At 40.2% G+C, this 19,486-nt stretch overlaps 1 pseudogene; it reads right to left on the bottom strand.

Moving 5' to 3' along the window:
* Positions 1-12,160: 12,160 nt before the first annotated feature.
* On the bottom strand, positions 12,161-12,796 carry LOC115930600 (myoneurin-like; annotated as a pseudogene).
* Positions 12,797-19,486: the final 6,690 nt, after the last annotated feature.

Here is a 19,486-nt window from a genome sequence, read left to right as displayed (position 1 = left end):
CCTATATACAATACCTTAAAAAAAATCTTAAACCAAGAATTTCATATCCAGTCATACTAAGCCTCCTCAGTGAAGGAGAAATAAGATCCTTTTCAGATAAGCAAATGCTAAGGGAGTTTATTACCACCAGACCTGCCTTACAAGAGATCTTGAAAGGAGCGCTAAATATGAAAAGGAAAGACCACTACCAGCCAATACAAAAACACTCCTACAAACAGACCAGTGACACTATAAAGCAACCACACAAACAAGCTGACATCATAACCAGCTAACACCACAATAACAGGATCAAATCCACACATGTCAATACTAACCCTAAATGTAAATGAGCTAAATGCCCCATTTTAAAAGGCAGAGTGACAAGCTGGACAAAAAAGCAAGACCCAATGGTAGGCTATCTTCAAGAGACCCATCTCACACACAGTGACACCCATAGGCTCAAAATAAAGGAATGAAGAAAAATCTGCCAAGCAAATGGAAATCAGAAAAAAGCAGGGGCTGCAATCCTAATTTTAGACAAAACAGACTTTAAGCCAACAAAGATCAAAAAAGAGACAAAGAAGGGCATTACATCAGTGTATTAGTCCATTCTCATGCTGCTATGAAGAAATACCTGAGACTGGGTAATTTATAAAGAAAAGAGGTTTAATTGACTCACCGTTCTGCATTGCTGGGGAGGCCTCAGGAAACTTAACAATCATGGCAGAAGGCACCTCTTCACAGAGTGGCAGGGGTGAGAATGAGTCCCAGCAGGGGAAATGCCAGACGCTTATAAAACCATTAGATCTAATGAGAACTCACTCACTATCATGAGAACAGCATGGGGGAAACCACCCCCAAGATTCCATTACCTCCCACTGGGTTCCTCCCATGAAATGTGGGGATTACGGGAACTACAATTCAAGATGAGATTTGGGTGGGGACACAGAACCAAACCATGTCAGTCAATAAAGGGTTCAATTCAACAAGAAGACTTAACTATCCTAAATATATATCCACCCAACACAGGAGCACACAGATTCATAAAGCAAGTTCTTAGAGACCTACAAAGAGACTTAGACTCCCACACAATAATAATGGGAGACTTCAACATGCTACTGACTGTATTAGACTGATTTTTTGAGGCAGAAAGTTAAGAAAGATATTCAGTACCTGAACACAACATTGGACCAAACGGATCTGATTGACAGCTACAGAACTCTCCACCCAAAAACAACAGAACATACCTTGTTCTCATCACCACATGACACATACTCTAAAACTGATCACACAATTGAACATAAAACAATTCTCAGCAAATGCAAAAGAGCCAAAATCATACTAAACACACTCTCAGACCACAGAGCAATAAAAATAGAAACCAAGACTTTAAAAAAATCACCTAAAACCATGCAATTACATGGAAATTAAAAGTCCTCAATGGCTTTTGGGTAAGTAAATAAAATCACAGCAGAAATCAAGTTATTTGAAACTAATGAGAACAAAGATACAACATACCAGAATCTCTTGGACACAGCTAAGGCAGTGTTAAGAGGAAAATTTATAGCACTGAACTCCCCAAGTAAAAGTTAGAAAGATCTCAAATTAACAACCTAACATTACAACAAAAAGAACAGGAGAAGCGAGAGCAAACCAACCCCAAAGATAGCAGAAGACAAGAAATAAACAAAATCAAAGCTGAACTGAAGGAGACTGAGACATGAAAAAACCCATTCAAAAGATCAACAAATGCAAGAGTTAGGTTTTTAAAAAAATAATAATAACATAGATAGGCCACTAGCTAGACTAATAAAGAAGAAGGAGAGAAGATCCAAATAAACAAAATCAGAAACAACAAGAGATGCTATCACTGATCCCACAGAAATACAAATAACCATCAGAGACTACTGTGAACACCTCTATGCACACAAACTAGAAAACCTAGAAGACATGGATAAATTCCTGGATACATATACCCTTGCAAGACTGAGCCAGGAAGAAACTGATTCCCTGAACAAACCAATAATAATCTCCAAAATTGAGTCAGTAATAAATAGCCTACCAAAAAAAAAAAGCACAGGATTAGATGTATTCACAGCCAAATTCTACTAGATATACAAAGAAGAACTAGTATCGCCGCTACTGAAACTATCCCAAAAAATTGAGGAGAGATTCCTCTCCAACTCATTTTATAAGGCCAGCATCATCCCGATACCAAAGCCTGGCAGAGACACAACAATAAAAGAAAACTTCAGGCCAATATCCTTGATGAACATTGATGCCAAAATCCTCAACAAAATACTTGCAAATTGAATCCAGCAGCACACCAGAAAGATAATCCATCACAGTGAAGTAGGCTTTATCCCTGGGATGCAAGATTGGGACGACATACACATTTATTGATATAAATGAATAAATGTGATTCATCACATAAACAGAACTAAAGACAAAAATCACATGATTATCTCAACAGATACAGAAAATGCTTTTGATAAAATTCAACATCCCTTCATGTTAAAAACTCTCAATGAACTAAATATTGAAGGAACATAACTCAAAATAATAAGAGCCACATATGACAAACCCGCAGCCAGCATCTTCCTGAATGGGCAAAAGCAGTAAGCATTCTCCTTGGAAACCAGCACAAGACAAGAATGCCCTTTCTCACCACTCCTATTCAACACAGTATTGGAAGTCCTGGCCACAGCAATCAGATAAGAGAAAGAAATAAAGGGCATTCAAATAAGAAGGGAGGAAGTCTAAGTACCTTTGTTTGCAGATGACATTATTCTATATCTAGAAAATCCCAGTCTTGGCCCAAAAGCTCCTTCAGCTGATAAACAACTTCAGCAAAGTCTCAGGATACAAACTCAATGTGTAAAAATTACTAGCACTCCTATACATCAACAGCAGCAAAACCAAGAGCCAAATCAGGAATGCAATCCCATTCACAATTGCCACAAAAAGAATAAAATACCTAGGAATACAGCTAACCAGGAAGGTGAAAGATATCTACAATGACAATTACAAAACACTGTTCAAGGAAATCAGAGATGATATAAACAATGGAAAAACATTCCATGCCCATGTATAGGAAGAATCAATATCATTTAAATGGCCATACTGCCCAAAGCAATTTATAGATTCAATGCTATTCCTATAAAACTGACAATGACATTTTTCACAGAACAAGAAAAAATTATTTTAAAATTCATATGGAACCAAAAAAGAGCCCAAGTATCCAAGGCAGTTCTAAGCAAAAAACAAAACAAACGAACAACAACAAAAAAGCTGGAAGCATCATGTTCCCCAATTTCAAACTATACTTACAGGGCTATGGTAACCAAAACAGCATGGTACTGATAGACACACAGACCAATGGAACAGAATAGAGAGCTCAGAAATAAGGCCACACACCTAGAACCATCTGATCTTCAACAAACCTGACAAAAACAAGCAATGGGGAAAGGATTCCCTATTTAATAAATGGTGCTGGGATAACTGACTGACAAGTCATATGCTAAAGACTGAAACTGGACCTCTTCCTTCCAGCATACACAAAAATTAACTCAAGATGGATTAAAGACTTAAATGTAAAACCCAAAACTATAAAAACACTAGAAGACAACTAGGCAATACCATTCTGGATATAGGAATGGGCAAAGATTTCATGACAAAGACACCAATAGCAATCACAGCAAAAACTGACAGAGGCTGGGCATGGTGGCTCATGCCTGTAGTCTCAGCACTTTGGGAGGCCGAGGTAGGAGGATCGCTTGAGGCCAGGAGTTCAAGACCAACCTGGCCAACATAGCGAGACCTTATCTCTTTAAAAAAAAATTGAAAAAACTGACAAACAGGATCTAATTAAAGGTAACAGCAGGCCAGGTGTGGTGGCTCATGCCTGTAATCCCAGCACTTTGGGAGGCCAAGGTGGGCAGATCACCTGAGGTCAGGAGTTTGAATCTAGCATGGCCAACATGGTGAAACCCCGTCGCTACTAAAAATACAAAAAAATTAGCCAGGCATGGTGGCAGGCACCTGTAGTCCCAGCTACTCGGGAGGCTGAGGCAGGATAATCGCTTGAACCCAGGAGGCGGAGGTTGCAGTGAGCCATGATTGTGCCACTGCACTCCTGCCTGGGTGACAGAGTGTGACTCCGTCTCAAACAAACAAACAAACAAACAAAAACCCAAAAAGGTAAAAGCTTCTGCACAGTAGAAGACACTATCAATAGAGTAGACAGACAACCTACATAATTGGAGAAAATATTTGCAAACTATGCATCTGACAAAAGTCTAATATCCAGCATCTATAAAGATCTTAAATTTACAAGAAAAAACCAAACAGCCCCACTAAAAAGTGGGAAAACGACATGAAAAGACATATTTCAAAAGAAGACATGTAGCCAAAAAGCATATGAAAAAATGCTTAATATCACTCATCATTAGAGAAATGCAGATCAAAACCTTAATGAGATACCATCTCACATCAGTCAGAATGGTTATTATTAAAAAGTCAAAAAATAACAGATGATTTCAAGGTTGTGGAGAAAAAGGAATGGTTATACACTGTTGTTGGGTGTGTAAATTAGTTCAACCATTGTGGAAAGCAGTGTGGCTATTCCTCAAAGAGCTAAAAACAGGACAACCATTTGACCCAGCAATCCCATTACTGGGTGTACACCCAAAAGAATATACATCGTTCTACAATAAAGACACATGCATGCATATGTTCATTGCAGCACTGTTCACAATAGCAAAGACATGGAATCAACCTAAATGCCATCAATGGTAGACAGGACTAAAAAAAATATGGTACATATACACCATGGAATACTATGCAGCCATTTAAAAAAATGAGATGATATCCTTTGCTAGAACACAGTTGGAGCTGGAGGCCATCATCCTTAGCAAACTAACACAGGAGCAGAACACCAGATACCACATGTTGTCACTTATAAGTAGGAGCTAAATGATGAGAACACATGGACACAAAGAGAAGAACAACAGACACTGGGGCCTACTTGAGGGTGGAGGGTGGGAATAGGAAGAGGATCAGAAAAAATAACTATTGGGTACTAGGCTTAGTACCTGGGTGACTAAATAATCTGTACAAAAGAACCCCCAAGACACGAGTTTACCAATATAACAAACCTGCACATGTATCCTTGAACCTAAAATAAAAATTTTAAGAAAAGTAAAAACAGCTTTGAGGTATAATTCATGTATCATACAGTTCACACACTTGAAATGTACAAAACAACGGTTTTTAGATTAACTCAACGTGGATGGAAAGAAAAAATTTTTTAAGAAATGGTTTTTAAAATATATTTACATATATGTGCAACCATCACCACAGCCAGTTTTAGAACGTTTTTATCACATGAAAGAGAAACACCGTACCCTTTAGCTGTCACTTTCCTATCCCTCTGTCCCTACTCCCACCTCAGCCTTAAAGAAACACTTATCAACTTTCTGTCTCTGTAGATTTCCCTATTCTGGACATTCATTTGAATGAAATCATAGTCTGTGGTCTTTTGTGGCTGGTTTCTTTCACTTTGCATAATGTTTTCAAGGTTCATCCATGTTGTAGCATGGATCAGTACTGCAATCTTTTTATGACCAGATAGTATTCCATTGTATGGATATACCATATCTTGTTTATCCATTCTTCAGGAGATGGACCTTTGGGATGTTTTATCCTTTTAGCTAATATGAATAATGCAGCTATAAACATTTATGCCCAAGCGTCCATGTGCGCATTTTCATTTCTCTTGGGTATATACCTAGGAGTGGAATTGCTGGGTCATATCCTAACTCTGTTTAATCATTTGAGATACTGCCAGACTGTTTTTCAAAGCAGCTGCATAATTTTACATTCCCACTACCAGTGTAAGAGGGCTCTAATTTCTGGCCGGGCATAGTGGCTCACGCCTGTAATCCCAGCACTTTGGGAGGCCAAGGCGGGCGGATCACGAGGTCAGGAGATCGAGACCATCCTGGCTAACACGGTGAAACCCTGTCTCTACTAAAAATACAAAAAATTAGCCGGGCGTGGTGGCGGGCGCCTGTAGTCCCAGCTACTCAGGAGGCTGAGGCAGGAGAATGGCATGAACCTGGGAGGCGGAGCTTGCAGTGAGCCGAGATTGCGCCACTGCACTCCAGCCTGGGAGACAGAGCGAGACTCTATCTCAAAAAAAAAAAAAAAAAAAAAAAAGAGGGTTCTAATTTCTCCACATCCTCACCAACACTTGTTCTTTTCTGACTCTTATTCTAGCCATCCTAGTTGCTATGAAACAGTATCTCACTCTTGTTCCTAATGACTAGTGATGTCAAGAATCTTTCCATGTGGTTTTGTTTTGTTTGCTATTTGTGTGTCTTATTTGAAGGAATATCTATTCAGATCCTTTGCCCATTTAAAACTGGGTTATGTGTTTTTCTATTATTGACTTATAAGAGTTTCTTATGTATTCTAGATAAAAGTCACTCATCAGATATAGATGGTTTACAAATATTTCTCCCATTATATGAGTTGTCTTTCACTTTCTTGATGGTGTCTTTTGAAGCACAAAGGTTTTCATTTTGATGAAGTCCAATTTACCTGTATTTTCGTTTGTTGCTCATGCTCTTGGTGTCATATCTGAGAATTCTTTGCCAATTTCAAGGTCATGAATATTTACCTTCTAAATGTTTTCTTCTAGAGTTTTATACTTTTTGTTCTTACATGTGAGTCTTTGGTCTATTTTGAGTTAATTTTTGGTGTGAAGTCAGCATTCAGCACTGGCTGGAAATGAGGAGGAGAGAGAGGCGTGTGTTCTCGGCTGCAGTAGTCTGGAATTAAATATTCCTCTCTAGAGCAGTCTTGTTTCAAATACCACAAACTCTCACCTTTCTTACCAAACTTGTGTACATTTTCTCAAATAGATATTTGTTCATTTCCTGCTTACCCTTAGGACCATTTCCAGAGGCTTCATATGGCTTGTGTGTGTGTGTGTGTGTGTATGTTTTTAATAATTTTCTTTTTTTTTTTTTTTTTTTTTTTGAGACGAAGTCTCACTCTGTCTCCCAGGCTGGAGTGCAGTGGCACTATCTTTGCTCACTGCAACCTCTGCCTCCCAGGTTCAAGCGATTCTCCTGCCTCAGCCTCTGGAGTTGCTGGGATTACAGGTGTGTGCCACCACGCCCTGCTAATTTTTGTGTTTTTAGTAGAGATGGGGTTTCACCATGTTAGCCAGGCTGGTCTTGAACTCCTGGCCTCAAGCAATCCGCCCACAGCCTCCCAAAGTGCTGGGATTACAGGCGTGAGCCACTGCGCCCGGCCATTTCAATAATTTTCATCAGTTTCAATGAAGACAAGGTCAACAGAGTGCCTCATGCTGTCATGCCAGAAGTCTATCTCTTACTGGTTTCTCAGTAATGATTTTCATGATACGTTATATTTTGTCTTATGTTAATATTGCCACACTAGCTTTATTTTGGTTAGGTTTTATTGTTTGATTGTTTTTGTTTTTAGAGGGAGTCTTGCTCTGTCTCCAGGCTGGAGTGCAGTGGCGCGACCTCAGCTCACTGCAACCTCTGCCTTTTGGGTTCAAGCAATTCTCTTGTCTCAGCGTCCCAAATAGTTGGGATTACAGGCGTGTAGCACCACGCCTGACTAATTTTTGTATTTTTAGTAGAGACAGGGTTTTGTCATGTTGGCCAGGCTGGTCTTGAACTCCTGATCTCAGGTGATCCGCCCATCTCGGCCTCCCAAAGTGTTGGGATTACAGATGTGTGCCACCACACCCGGCCTATTTTGGTGAGTATTTGAATGACACGTCTTTTCCTATTCCTTCATGTTCAGCTTTCCTGTGCCATTATGTTTCAGAATTTCCCCAAGCAGACCTGAAATCTGCTTCTTCTAGGATGATGAAACATTTATTTCAGATGTAACTTGCCTCACAGTAAACATTCAGAAATATTCTGAGGCTTTATTAAAAGAACTGGTATGACTAGGCAGAGATAAAACAAACCCTATGAAAGAAAACTTTATTAAGGATGGAATGGAATTTTCACTTCAATCAGATGTATCACAGGCAGCTGAACACCTTTGTGAAGATTTGAAAGCCAAGAATAATTGCCACATTGATAGAGTACTGCCGCCTCTTCTTTATGCAGGTATCTTACGTAGATAATTTCTCAGATCCCTTACTTAGCATAAATAAATTTGTGTCTTAAAAGATTTTACCATCACTCTCAGCTTCATCTTTAGACAGTTTTCCTAAAAGTACCCTAAATTTAATATTTCCTACTTGCTGTTTTTTAAAAATTGACCACTAAAAAGTGTATGTATTTATGATGTACAACATAATGTTTTGATATATGTATATATTGTGGAATGGCTAAATCAAGCTATTTAACACATTCACTACCTCATATACTTATCATTTTTTGTGGCTAGAATACTTAAAATCTATTGTCTTCACAATTTTCAAGTATACAGTATATTGTTATTAACTATAGTCACCATGATATACAATAGATGTCTTGAATTTTTTCCTCCTGTCCAGATAAAATTTTGTGTCCTTTGACCAACATCTCCCCAATCCCTCCACCTCACAGGTTCTGGTAACCACCACGCTACTCTCTGCTTCTAGTTGTTCCCACTTGCAGGTTCTTGAAAAAGGTTTGTTGATTGTATCTTTTTTTTTTAATCAACTTTTTTTTTTTTAAGACAGGTTCTCTCTGTGTCACCCAGACTGGAGTGCAGTGGCACAATCTCAGCTCACTACAACCTCCACCTCCTGGGTTCAAGCTATCCTCCTACCTCAGCCTCTTGAGTAGCTGGGACCATAGGCACATGCCACCACACCTGGATAATTTTTGCATTCTTTTGTAGAGACGGGGTTTCGCCGTGTTGCCCAGGCTGGTCTCAAACTCCTGAGCTCAAGCAGTCCACCCACCTCAGCCTCCCAAGGTGCTGGGATTACAGGCATGAACCACCTTGCCTGGCCAAAAAAAAAAAAAAAAAAAAAAAAACCCAACTCAATATTGTTGATATTTCTTATTGTTTCTCTAGTCTCTATTTCATTTATTTTGCTCTTATCTTTATTTTTTCCTTCCTTCTACTAACTTTGGGCTTAATTTGTTTTTCTTTTTCTAGTTCCTTGAAGTGCAATGTTAGGTAGTTTATTTGGGATCTTTCTTCTTTTTTGATGTAGGCATTTATTGCTATAAATTTCCCTCTTAGAGTTGCTTTTGCTGCATCTTATAAGGGCTGGTATGTTTTGCGTCCATTTTCATTGGTGTCAAGATTTTCAGAGACTGGATTTCAAAAAGGAAGGATATTTCTAAATTTCCCTTTTAATTTCTTCTTCGACCCATTGGTTGCTCAGGAGCATGTTGTTGAATTTCCACATAGTTGTGAATTTTCTGAAATTCCTTGTTATTGATTTCTAGTTTCTTTTTTTAAAAAAATTTATTTCCATAGATTTTTGGGGAACAGGTGGTATTTGGTTACATGAGTAAGTTCTTTAGTGGTGATTTGTGAGATTTTGGTGCACCCATCACCCAAGCAGTATAGACTGAACCCTATTTGTAGTCTTTTATCCATCACCCCCCCTCCCACCCTTTCCCTCGAGTCCCCAAAGTCCATTGTATCATTCTTATGCCTTTGCATCCTCAAAGTTTAGCTCCCACTTATGATGAGAACATATGATGTTTGGTTTTCCATCCCTAAGTTACTTCACTTAGAATGATAGTCTCCAGTTCCATCTAGGATTGCTTTGAATGCCATTGATTTATTCCTTTTTATGGCTGAGTAGTATTCCATCATGTATATATATACCACAATTTCTTTATCCACTCTTTGATTGATGGGCATCTGGGCTGGTTCCTTACTTTTGCAATTGTGAATTGTGCTGCTATAAACATGTGTGTGCAAGTATCTGTTTTGTATAATGACTTCTTTTCCTCTGGGTAGATACCTAGAAGTGAGATTGCTGGATCAAATGATAATTCTACTTTCAGTTCTTTAAGGAATCTCCACGCTGTTTTTCACAGTGGTTGTACTAGTTTACAATCCTACCAGCAGTGTAAAAGTGTTCCCTTTTCACTGCATCCACACCTACATCTATTATTTTTTGATTTTTTAATTATGGCCATTACTGCAGGAGTAAGGTGGTATCGCATTGGGGTTTTGATTTGCATTTACCTGATCCTTAGTGATACTGAGCATTTTTTCATATGTTTGTTGGCCATTTATACATCTTCTTTTGAGAATTGTCTATTCATGTCCTCGGCCCACTTTTTGATGGGATTGTTTGTTTTTTCTTGCTAATTTGAGCTCCTTGTAGATTCTGGATATTAGTCCTTTGTCAGATGTATAGATTGTGAAGATTTTCTCCCACTCTGTGGGTTGTCTGTTTACTCTGCTGACTGTTGCTTTCATATCATTATGGTCAAAAAAGATACTTTATATAATTTCAGTCTTCTTAAATCTGTTAAAACTCATTTTGTGGTGTAACATATGATCTATCCTAGAGAATGTTCCATATGTGGTTGAGAAGAATGTGTATTCTGCTGCTGTTGGATGGAATCCCACTTGTCATTTGTTAGTGTTAGCTTTGCTTGCCATCTGTAGATGCTAGACATTTTTTGACCCATAAATTATTGCTCCTTTTTGTTTTTAAAAAAAAAGACTGTTTTATATAAGGTCTTTTCTATAGCTTATCTCTCTTCTCTCATATTTTACTCTAAGAAGCCAGAAGAATCAGGAAATGCTTTTGACATCCATCCTGAAAACCTTCTTAGATCACCCATTTCACTAGGTACATTTTCTACCTTCCATTTTCCTGCAGATTATAGTGGTGCTAGACTTTTTGCCACTATGTGACCAGAATCCATGTTTTTCTAGTTTTTTCAGTTTATTTTTATAGTTTAAGGGGTACAAGTGCAATATTGTTACATGGATACATTACATAGCAGTGATGTCTGGGCTTTTGGTGTAGCCGTCACTTGAATAGTGTACATTGTACCCATTAGTTAATTCCTCATCCCTCACTCTCTGGTACCCTCCCCACCTTTCCGGTCTTCAATGTCTATTATTTCACTATGCCCATGTGTACACATTATTTAGCTCCCACTTATAAGTGAGAACATGTAGTATTTGACTTTCTGGTGCTGAGTTATTTCACTTAAGATAATGGCCTCCAGTTCTATTCATGTTGCTGCAGAAACATGATTATATTCTTTTTTATGGCTGATTAGTATTCTATGGTATGTGTGTATACACACACACACACACACGTTTTATATATATGTATACACTACATATATACATACATGCGTATACACTACATATATACATACGTGCGTATACGCTACATATATACATACGTGCGTATACGCTACATATATACATACGTGCGTATACGCTACATATATACATACGTGTGTATACGCTACATATATACATACGTATGTATATACTCCATGGTGTGTGTATGTATGTATATATGTGTGTGTATGTATATACACAATATATATGTATTTATAACAGATACATATATGTTATGGAGGTGCGTGTATGTGTATATATATGTGTGTGTCTTCCATGGTGTGTACACTACACATATATATATAAAATGTTCCTAGCCGCACGTGGTGGCTCACACCTGTAATCCCAGCACTTTGGGAGGCCGAGACAGGCAGATCACGAGGTCAGGAGTTCAAGACCAGTCTGGCCAACATAGTGAAACCCCATTTCTATTAAAAATACAAAAAATTGGCCAGGCGTGGTGGCAGGCACCTATAATCCCAGCTACTCAGGAGAGTAGACCAGCCTGGCCAACGTGGTGAAACTCCGTCTCTACTAAAAATACAAAAATTAGCCAGATGTGGTGGCACACACTTGTAATCCCAGCTATTTGGGAGGCTGAGGCACAAGAATCTCTTCAACCCAGTAGACAGAGGTTGCAGCCTAGGCAATAGAGTGAGACTATGTCCTAAAAAAAATTAAAAAATCCCAGTACCATTTAATGAAGAGTGTCATTTTCTCAGTGTATGTTTTTGTCAACTTTGTCAAAAATCAGTTGGCTATGAGTATATGGCTTTATTACTGGGTTCCCTATTCTGTTCCATTGATCTATGTGTCTATTTTTATACCACGTTGTTTTGGTTACTATAATCTTGTACACTGGCTATATTAGACATGAGTGTTCTTTCAGAGCACAGCTTGGCTGTGATTTTCCACATTTCTGTTTCACTGTAACAGTTTGCACATCTTGTGCTAGAAAAGAATTTTCCACAGCTTATGTCAGCTCAAGTTCTGAATTATTTCTTTGTGCAACTTGTTCTACTCTGGGTGTGGACAATTTATTTGCATCTAGGAATGATTCAATAGATGCATTCTCTAAAATGTCACTGAGATATTACACTGTTTTATTCTATTCTGTCTTCTGGGAGTTGAAAGACTTCTTATTCTTTTTAGTTTGAGGTGACTTCTTTGCCAAAACCTCTTGTTCACGATTTGCCTGAACTAAATTTGTAGATACTTTTGATTTCTCCCAATTATTACGATCTTACAATAGAGTAAGAAGACAAGTCTGTTGGTTCAATTCAATGTTTCCAGTAGTGCTAAATATCTCTGTCAAGATGTAATGTCTCTATGTATGTAAACTCCAACTGTTTCTGAAATTCATCAGCCTGATTCTGATCAAAAAGACATTATTCTCAGAAGTGCTTCTGTAGATAACACCAAAATACTCACTAAAAGAGGCAAGCATATTCCTATGAGCTTTAAACTGGTCTCCAGTTTTCAGTAACACCTTCCTCATGTGTCTTTAAGTGCACACTTGTAGCCTTCTCAAAGGCTATCAGAATTTAACTAACAGTCTCCTCAAGAAATTTTAGGCTTTCAGTGACACTTTCCTCAAAGTTCTTGCAGCTTCCTGCCACTATGAATGCCACTCCAACTTTTTAGATTTTTACTATGGCAGCATCTCACATCCATGTACCAAAATCTGTATTAGTTACTTATTACCATGTAATAAATTGCCCTAGAAGTTAGCAGCTTTTAAAAAACAATAAAACATTGGCCTTATGCCTGTAATCCCGGCACTTTGAGAGGCTGAGGAGGGCAGGTCACCCTGAGTTCAGGAGTTTGAGAGCAGCCCAGCCAATATAGCGAAACCTCGTCTCTACTAAAAATACAAAAATTAGCTGGGTGCCTGTAGTCCCAGCTACTCAGGAGGCTGAGGCAGGAGAATCGCTTGAACCCAGGAGGCAGAGGTTGCAGTGAGCTGAGATCGCACCACCGCATTTCAGCCTGGGCAACAGAGCAAGACTCCATCTCAAAAAAAAAAAAAAACAATAAAACCGATAAACGTTTACTATTTCACACAGTTTTCTATGAATCAGAAATTTGGGAGCATATAGTTAGGAAATTGTGCCTTGGCTGTCTCATGGGGTTGCAGTTAAGTTGTCAACTGGGGCTGCAGCCAATTGAAAACAGGAAGGATATGCTTAGAAGATAACTTACTCATATGGCTGGTGTCAGTGCTAACTGTCAGCAGGAGGCCTCAGCTTTTCTCCACAGGGCTGAGTATTCTCATGACATGACGACTGCCTCCCCACATAGAAAGTAACAATGTATTTTATGACCTTGGAAGTTCTCAGAAGGCACACGTAGTTATTTTTGCAATATCCTATTGGTTCTCAGGTTAACCCTGTTCAGAGTTGGTCAGGGTCAAGGGGTGCTCGCTACCAGGGTCAGATGTGGCTGATAATAGGAAATGCATTTAATATCTTGAAAACTAGCAAAAGAAAAAAAAGGAAAGGATTAAACATGTATCCTGCATTTCTTTAGATGCAGCATCTAAAATATAAGGGAAAAGATTGAAAGTAAAAGAATGAAATATATATATATATATATCTCATACATTAACCAAAAGAATGCTAGTGTAGCTATGCTCATATCAATCATAGTAGACATAAAGGGGAAGAGCAATACTAGACACAAAGAAGGACGTTTTATAATGACCAAGGGGCCAATCAAACAGAAGGTTATAGTCATCCTAAAACCGTATACATTTAATAACATAACCTCAAACACATATAAAGCAAAACCCAACCAGACATAAAGGAGAAATAGACAAAATTTCAATCATAGTCGAGGAGTTTAACACCTCTCCCTTGGAAAACGATAGATTGATAGGACAATCTGACAAAAATATTGGTAAGGATATAGAGATATGAACAGCACAATTAATAAACTTGTCATAATTGACATATATAGAACACTAATAGCATCTAATATATGTTAGAATATATGTTCTTTTCAAGATTTGTGGATATTTACCAAAATAGAGCATACATCTATCTGTTGTCGCAAGTCTCCAAAAATTTCAAAGGATTGAAATAATACTGACTATGTTCTCTTCATGAATACTGTGAAATTGAGCTGTAAATCACCAAGATAACTATAAAATCCCCAACTGCATAGAAATTAAGTAATAAACTACTGTATAGCCTGATTTCAAATTAAATCACAATTCTTCACTGTTAAATAAATCAATCAATCACAATGGCAATAAGATGCTACAAAGATTATAAAGATAAAAGAACACTATCAACATTATGTCAAGTTTAGAATTAAAATATTTAAAAATTCTTGAAAAACATAACTTACCAAAACAGACAAATAAACTGATAATTTGAATAATCCTATACCTAATAAAGATTTAAATCTTTTATCTAAAATTTCCTTACAGGCCAGGCAAAGTGGTTCACACCTGTAATCCCAGCACTTTGGGAGGCCAAGGCAGTAGGATTGCTTGAGCCCAGGAGTTTGAGACCAGGCTGGGCAATGTAGTAAGACCTCATCTCTACAAAAGAATCAAAAAATGAGCAAGGCATGGTGGCGTTCACTTGGAGCCCCAGCTACTTAGGAGGCTGAGGTGGGAGGACCACCTGAGCCCAGAAGGTAGAGGCTGCAGTAAGCCAAGATTGTACCACTGCATTCCAGCCTGCACAACAGAGTGAGATCTGTCTTAAAAAAAAAGAAAAAAAAAATCTTACAAAAAACCTCTAGGTCCTGGGCTGGGCGCGGTGGCTCACACCTGTAATCCTAGCACTTTGGGAGGCCAAGGCGGGTGGATCACCTGAGGTCAGGAGTTCGAGACCAGCCTGGCCAATATGGTGAAACCCTGTCTCGACTAAAAATACAAAAATTAGCCTGTCATGATGGTGGGTGCCTTTAATCCCAGCTACTCGGGAGGCTGAGGCAGGAGAATCGCTTGAACCCAGCAGGAGGTGATTACAATGAGCTGAGATTGCACCACTCGACTCCAGCCTGGGCGAAAGAGTGAAACTCCATCTCAAAAAAAAAAAAAAAAAAAAATCCGGGGGAACATGTTCTTAGGACCCCCTGAGGTCTGTGTCACGAAAGAAGAATTAAAAGAAAAAAAGTAAAAATTCCCACTTAAAGAATAAATGATATTTATATTACGCAAAATCTTCCAGGGATTAGAAAAAGAGAAAATACTGCCCAATTCATACTAAGAGGCCAGCACAACCTTGATACCAAAACCTGGAAAAGAACATTAAAAGGAAAGAAACCTATAGGTCAATTGCTCTCATAAACATAGGCACAAAAATTCTAAATAAAATATTAGCAAGACAAATCCAGCAATCTATAAAAGGGTAAATGTTGTATGATATTGAGTTTATTCCAAAAATATAAAGTTGATTTAACATTTAAATTAAAGGATAAAAATGCACTTGTCACAACTGATGGAGAATAAGCATTTGATAAAATGCTATACCCATTCAGGATTTAAAAAAAAAAATCTTTCCTATGAATTTGTTCAGCAGCAATAGAAACAAAATAAATAAAAACTTTTTTAGAAACCTTTTTAAGTAGTGATGAAAGAGTATTTCCTTAATTAATCTGAGAAAAGATTACTATAAAAAAGCATAGCAAACAAAATATTTATTGCCAAATATTAAAAGCTTTCCCACTGGCCGGGCGCGGTGGCTCACGCCTGTAATCCCAGCACTTTGGGAGGCCAAGGCAGGAGGATCATGAGGTCAGGAGATCGAGACCATCCTGGCTAACACGGTGAAACCCCGTCTCTACTAAAAATACAAAAAATTAGCTGGGCGTGGTGGCGGGCGCCTGTAGTCCCAGCTACTCAGGAAGCTGAGGCAGGAGAATGGCGCAAACCCAGGAGGCGGAGCTTACTTACAGTGAGCCGAGATCCCGCTCCAGCCTGGGCAACAGAGCAAGACTCCGTCTCAAAAAAAAAAAAAAAAAAATACCAGGTGTGGTGGCGGGCGCCTGTAGTCCCAGCTACTCAGGAGGCTGAGGCGGGAGAATCGCTTGAACCCAGGAGGCGGAGGTTGCAGTGAGCCGAGATTGCACCACTGCATTCCAGCCTGGGCTACAGAGCAAGACCACGTCTCAAAAAAAAAAAAAAAAGAAAAAAAAAAGGTTTCCCCCTGAGATATGGAATAAAATGAGTTTATCCTCTGTCACTATTTTGATTCAACATTAAACTGGACAATTTATATTTAACAATGTGCAATGAGGCAATAAGGAATAAGTATGTAAGTACTGGAAAAGAAGAAACAAAATTTTCATTATTCACAGATAACATAAAAAACTCAAAATGAGGCCGGGTGCGGTGGCTCATGCCTGTAATCCCAGCACTTTGGGAGGCCGAGGTGGGTGGATCATGAGGTCAGGAGTTCGAGACCAGCCTGGCCAACACAGTGAAACCCCGTCTCTACTAAAAATACAAAAATTAGCTGGGTGTGGTGGCAGGTGCCTGTAGTCTCAGCTACTCAGGAGGCTGAGGCAGGAGAATCACTTGAACCCGGGAGGCAGAGGTTGCAGTGAGACGAGATAGGGCCACTGCACTCCAGCCTGACAACAGAGGGAGACTTCGTCTCAAAAAAATAAATAAATAAAGATAAAAAAATTTAAAAACCTCAAAATGAATATACAGAATTAACAAATAAATTTAGCAGGACCTGAATACAAAATCAACACATAAAAATAAATTATTGTTAAAAAAATAATTGGAAAATAAGTTATCTTAAATTATAGCATTTACATCAGTATCCAAAATAAATTAATTCTAATGAAAGATGTGCAAGATCTGTATGCTAAAAGCGAGTAAATAATATTAAAACAATTAAAGACCTAAACAAATGGAGGGTTATAACATTTTCATATATTGGAAGAATCAGAATTCTAAAGATTTATTCCATTTTGCTTATACAATCCCACTTAAAATCCCAGAGGCTTGTTTTTTAAAATTGCCAGCTGATTATTACATTGGCAGATAAAACTGTCCCCCAAACCCCAGTTCTTTCTCCAGCCAAAGAACTGGAAAATGGGTGGCCTAGTAGGAGAGAAAATCTTTTGACAACATTTACAGTACTCCAGCCAAACTTCATGGCAAAAACTGCAGTCAGAGCTGAATGAGGAGCCTATACTTCCGCCTTACCTAGCAATAATGAAGCACCATTCTGCCTTCCTGCAGTGTCCCCAGAAGCGGAGCTGGGTGTCTAGATTTCCACCCCTGCCTGGCAGCAACAGTGCCCCCCTCCCTATACCGGTGGTAGCAGTGGAGGCTGAATCGGGTGTCTAAATTTCTACCCCTACCCAGCAAAAATGAGGCACCTTTCCTCATGTCAGTAGAGGCTCAGGGAGAAGCATGGACTTCCACCTCCACCCAGTGGTAACAAGATGGTGTCCAGGCCCCGCATGGTGGCTCATTCCTGTAATCCCAGCACTTTGGAAGGCTGAGGCGGGTGGATCACCTGAGGTCAGGATTTCAAGACCCGTCTGGCCAACATGGTGAAACCCCATCTCTACTAAAACTTCAAAAATTAGCCAGGTGTGGTGGTGGGCATCTGTAATCCCAGCTACTCGCAAGGCTGAGGCAGGAGAATCTCTTGAACCAGGGAGGCGGAGGTTGCAGTGAAGCAAGATCGTGCCACTGCACCCCAGCCTGTGCAACAGAGCAAGACTCTGTCTCAAAAAAAAAAAAAAAAAAAAAAAACCAAGATGGTGTCCCCTTCCTTCCTCCACTAGCAAGGTGTCAGTGGAGGCCTGCTAAAATATAAAATTTCAATAAGATCCAGAAAATCATAAAATAATACCAGTATGTCCAAGATACAATAAAAAAAATCACTTGTCATACCAAGAACCCAGAAAAATCTCAATTTGAATGAGGCAATGATGGCAGCGGCTGCTCCAGATGGTCTGCCACTACCATCACACCAGCTGCAGCAGGGAGGCACCTGGGGCTGCATGCTTAGTGGAGCCGGAGGGAACAAGCGGGAGCCCTGCCCCTTCTGAACTGGGGCAGGACGTCCCTGGGTGCCGCTGCGGCTACCCAAACGGTGGCTGCAGACCGGGCCTCCCACTTCATGGAGGAAACAGGAGCCCCGCCCTCTTGGGCGGAGCTGCAGCTGCACAAGTTGTGGCTGCAGATCCGAGCCTCCCTGCGCTCTTTCGGGGCTGGGAGCAGGCAGGATCCCTGTCCTCCAGGGCACAGCTGCAGCCACCAAAACTGCAGCTGCAGACATGGGCCTCCCACTCAGAAGAGCAGGCAGGAGTCCTGTCCCCCCTCCCCCAACCCCACACGCAGCTGCCGCCACCCAAACCCTGGCTGGAGACTCAGACATACCTGCACTCTTGGGGACCCGGGAACGCCCCCCTGCCCTCGCAGGCTTGAAAGCGCCTGCTCTCACTGCCTGGCTTCTCCCTGCTGTTCCCCCTTCCCATCTCAGAGCAAAGTCTGGGAGGATACCATAAATGACAGCAGGAGGCAGACAGATTCCTGGGTGGAAGGGGGTAGGTCCCTGGTGAGACCCCACCTTCAGGCCAAGGAGGACTGGGGGCTGGGCTGCCAGTCCCATGGAGTGGGAACTTGTGGTGCCTTTTCCCAGTCACCCATGGCTGCCCATGGACCAATAGTGCACACTTCCTCCCCTCTGAGGGTTTTTATGAACCCATTAAAGCCCTGGATTCAGCCAGAGCTGAGCAGACGACAGGACAACCAGCTGCAGAGAGGAGCTACCCACTCCAAGTCCTCCTCTCTACTGAGAGCTGGGAAGAGGACTGGAAGACCTGCTTGCAGAAAGGAGAAACCCACTTTAGTGCCTCCTCTCTACTAGGAGCTGAACACTCTTGGGACACCCTGGCTGCAGACCCCGCTGTGGGTCTCCGGTAAGTTGTCTATTGCTCAATAAAGCTCCTCTTCATCTTGCTCACCCTCCACTTGTCTGCATACCTCATTCTTCCTGGTCACAGGACAAGAACTCGGGACCCACCGAATGGTGGAGCTAAAAAAGCTATAACACAAACAGGGCTGAAACATGCCCCTTGCTTGCCATGTTGCGGGTGAAGAGGAGAGAAGAGCTGTGACTCCTCAGGGAACCCGGACCTGGGAGCTCCCCAAGCCAGGACTGTGACTCCCTCTTTGGGGTCCTGCAGTGCCTGGCGTCTCCAG

Source organism: Gorilla gorilla, chromosome 15 (assembly GCF_029281585.2).
Source record: "Gorilla gorilla gorilla isolate KB3781 chromosome 15, NHGRI_mGorGor1-v2.1_pri, whole genome shotgun sequence".
NCBI classification, from domain to species: domain Eukaryota; kingdom Metazoa; phylum Chordata; class Mammalia; order Primates; family Hominidae; genus Gorilla; species Gorilla gorilla.
This window is presented reverse-complemented; position numbering and strand designations above follow the sequence as displayed.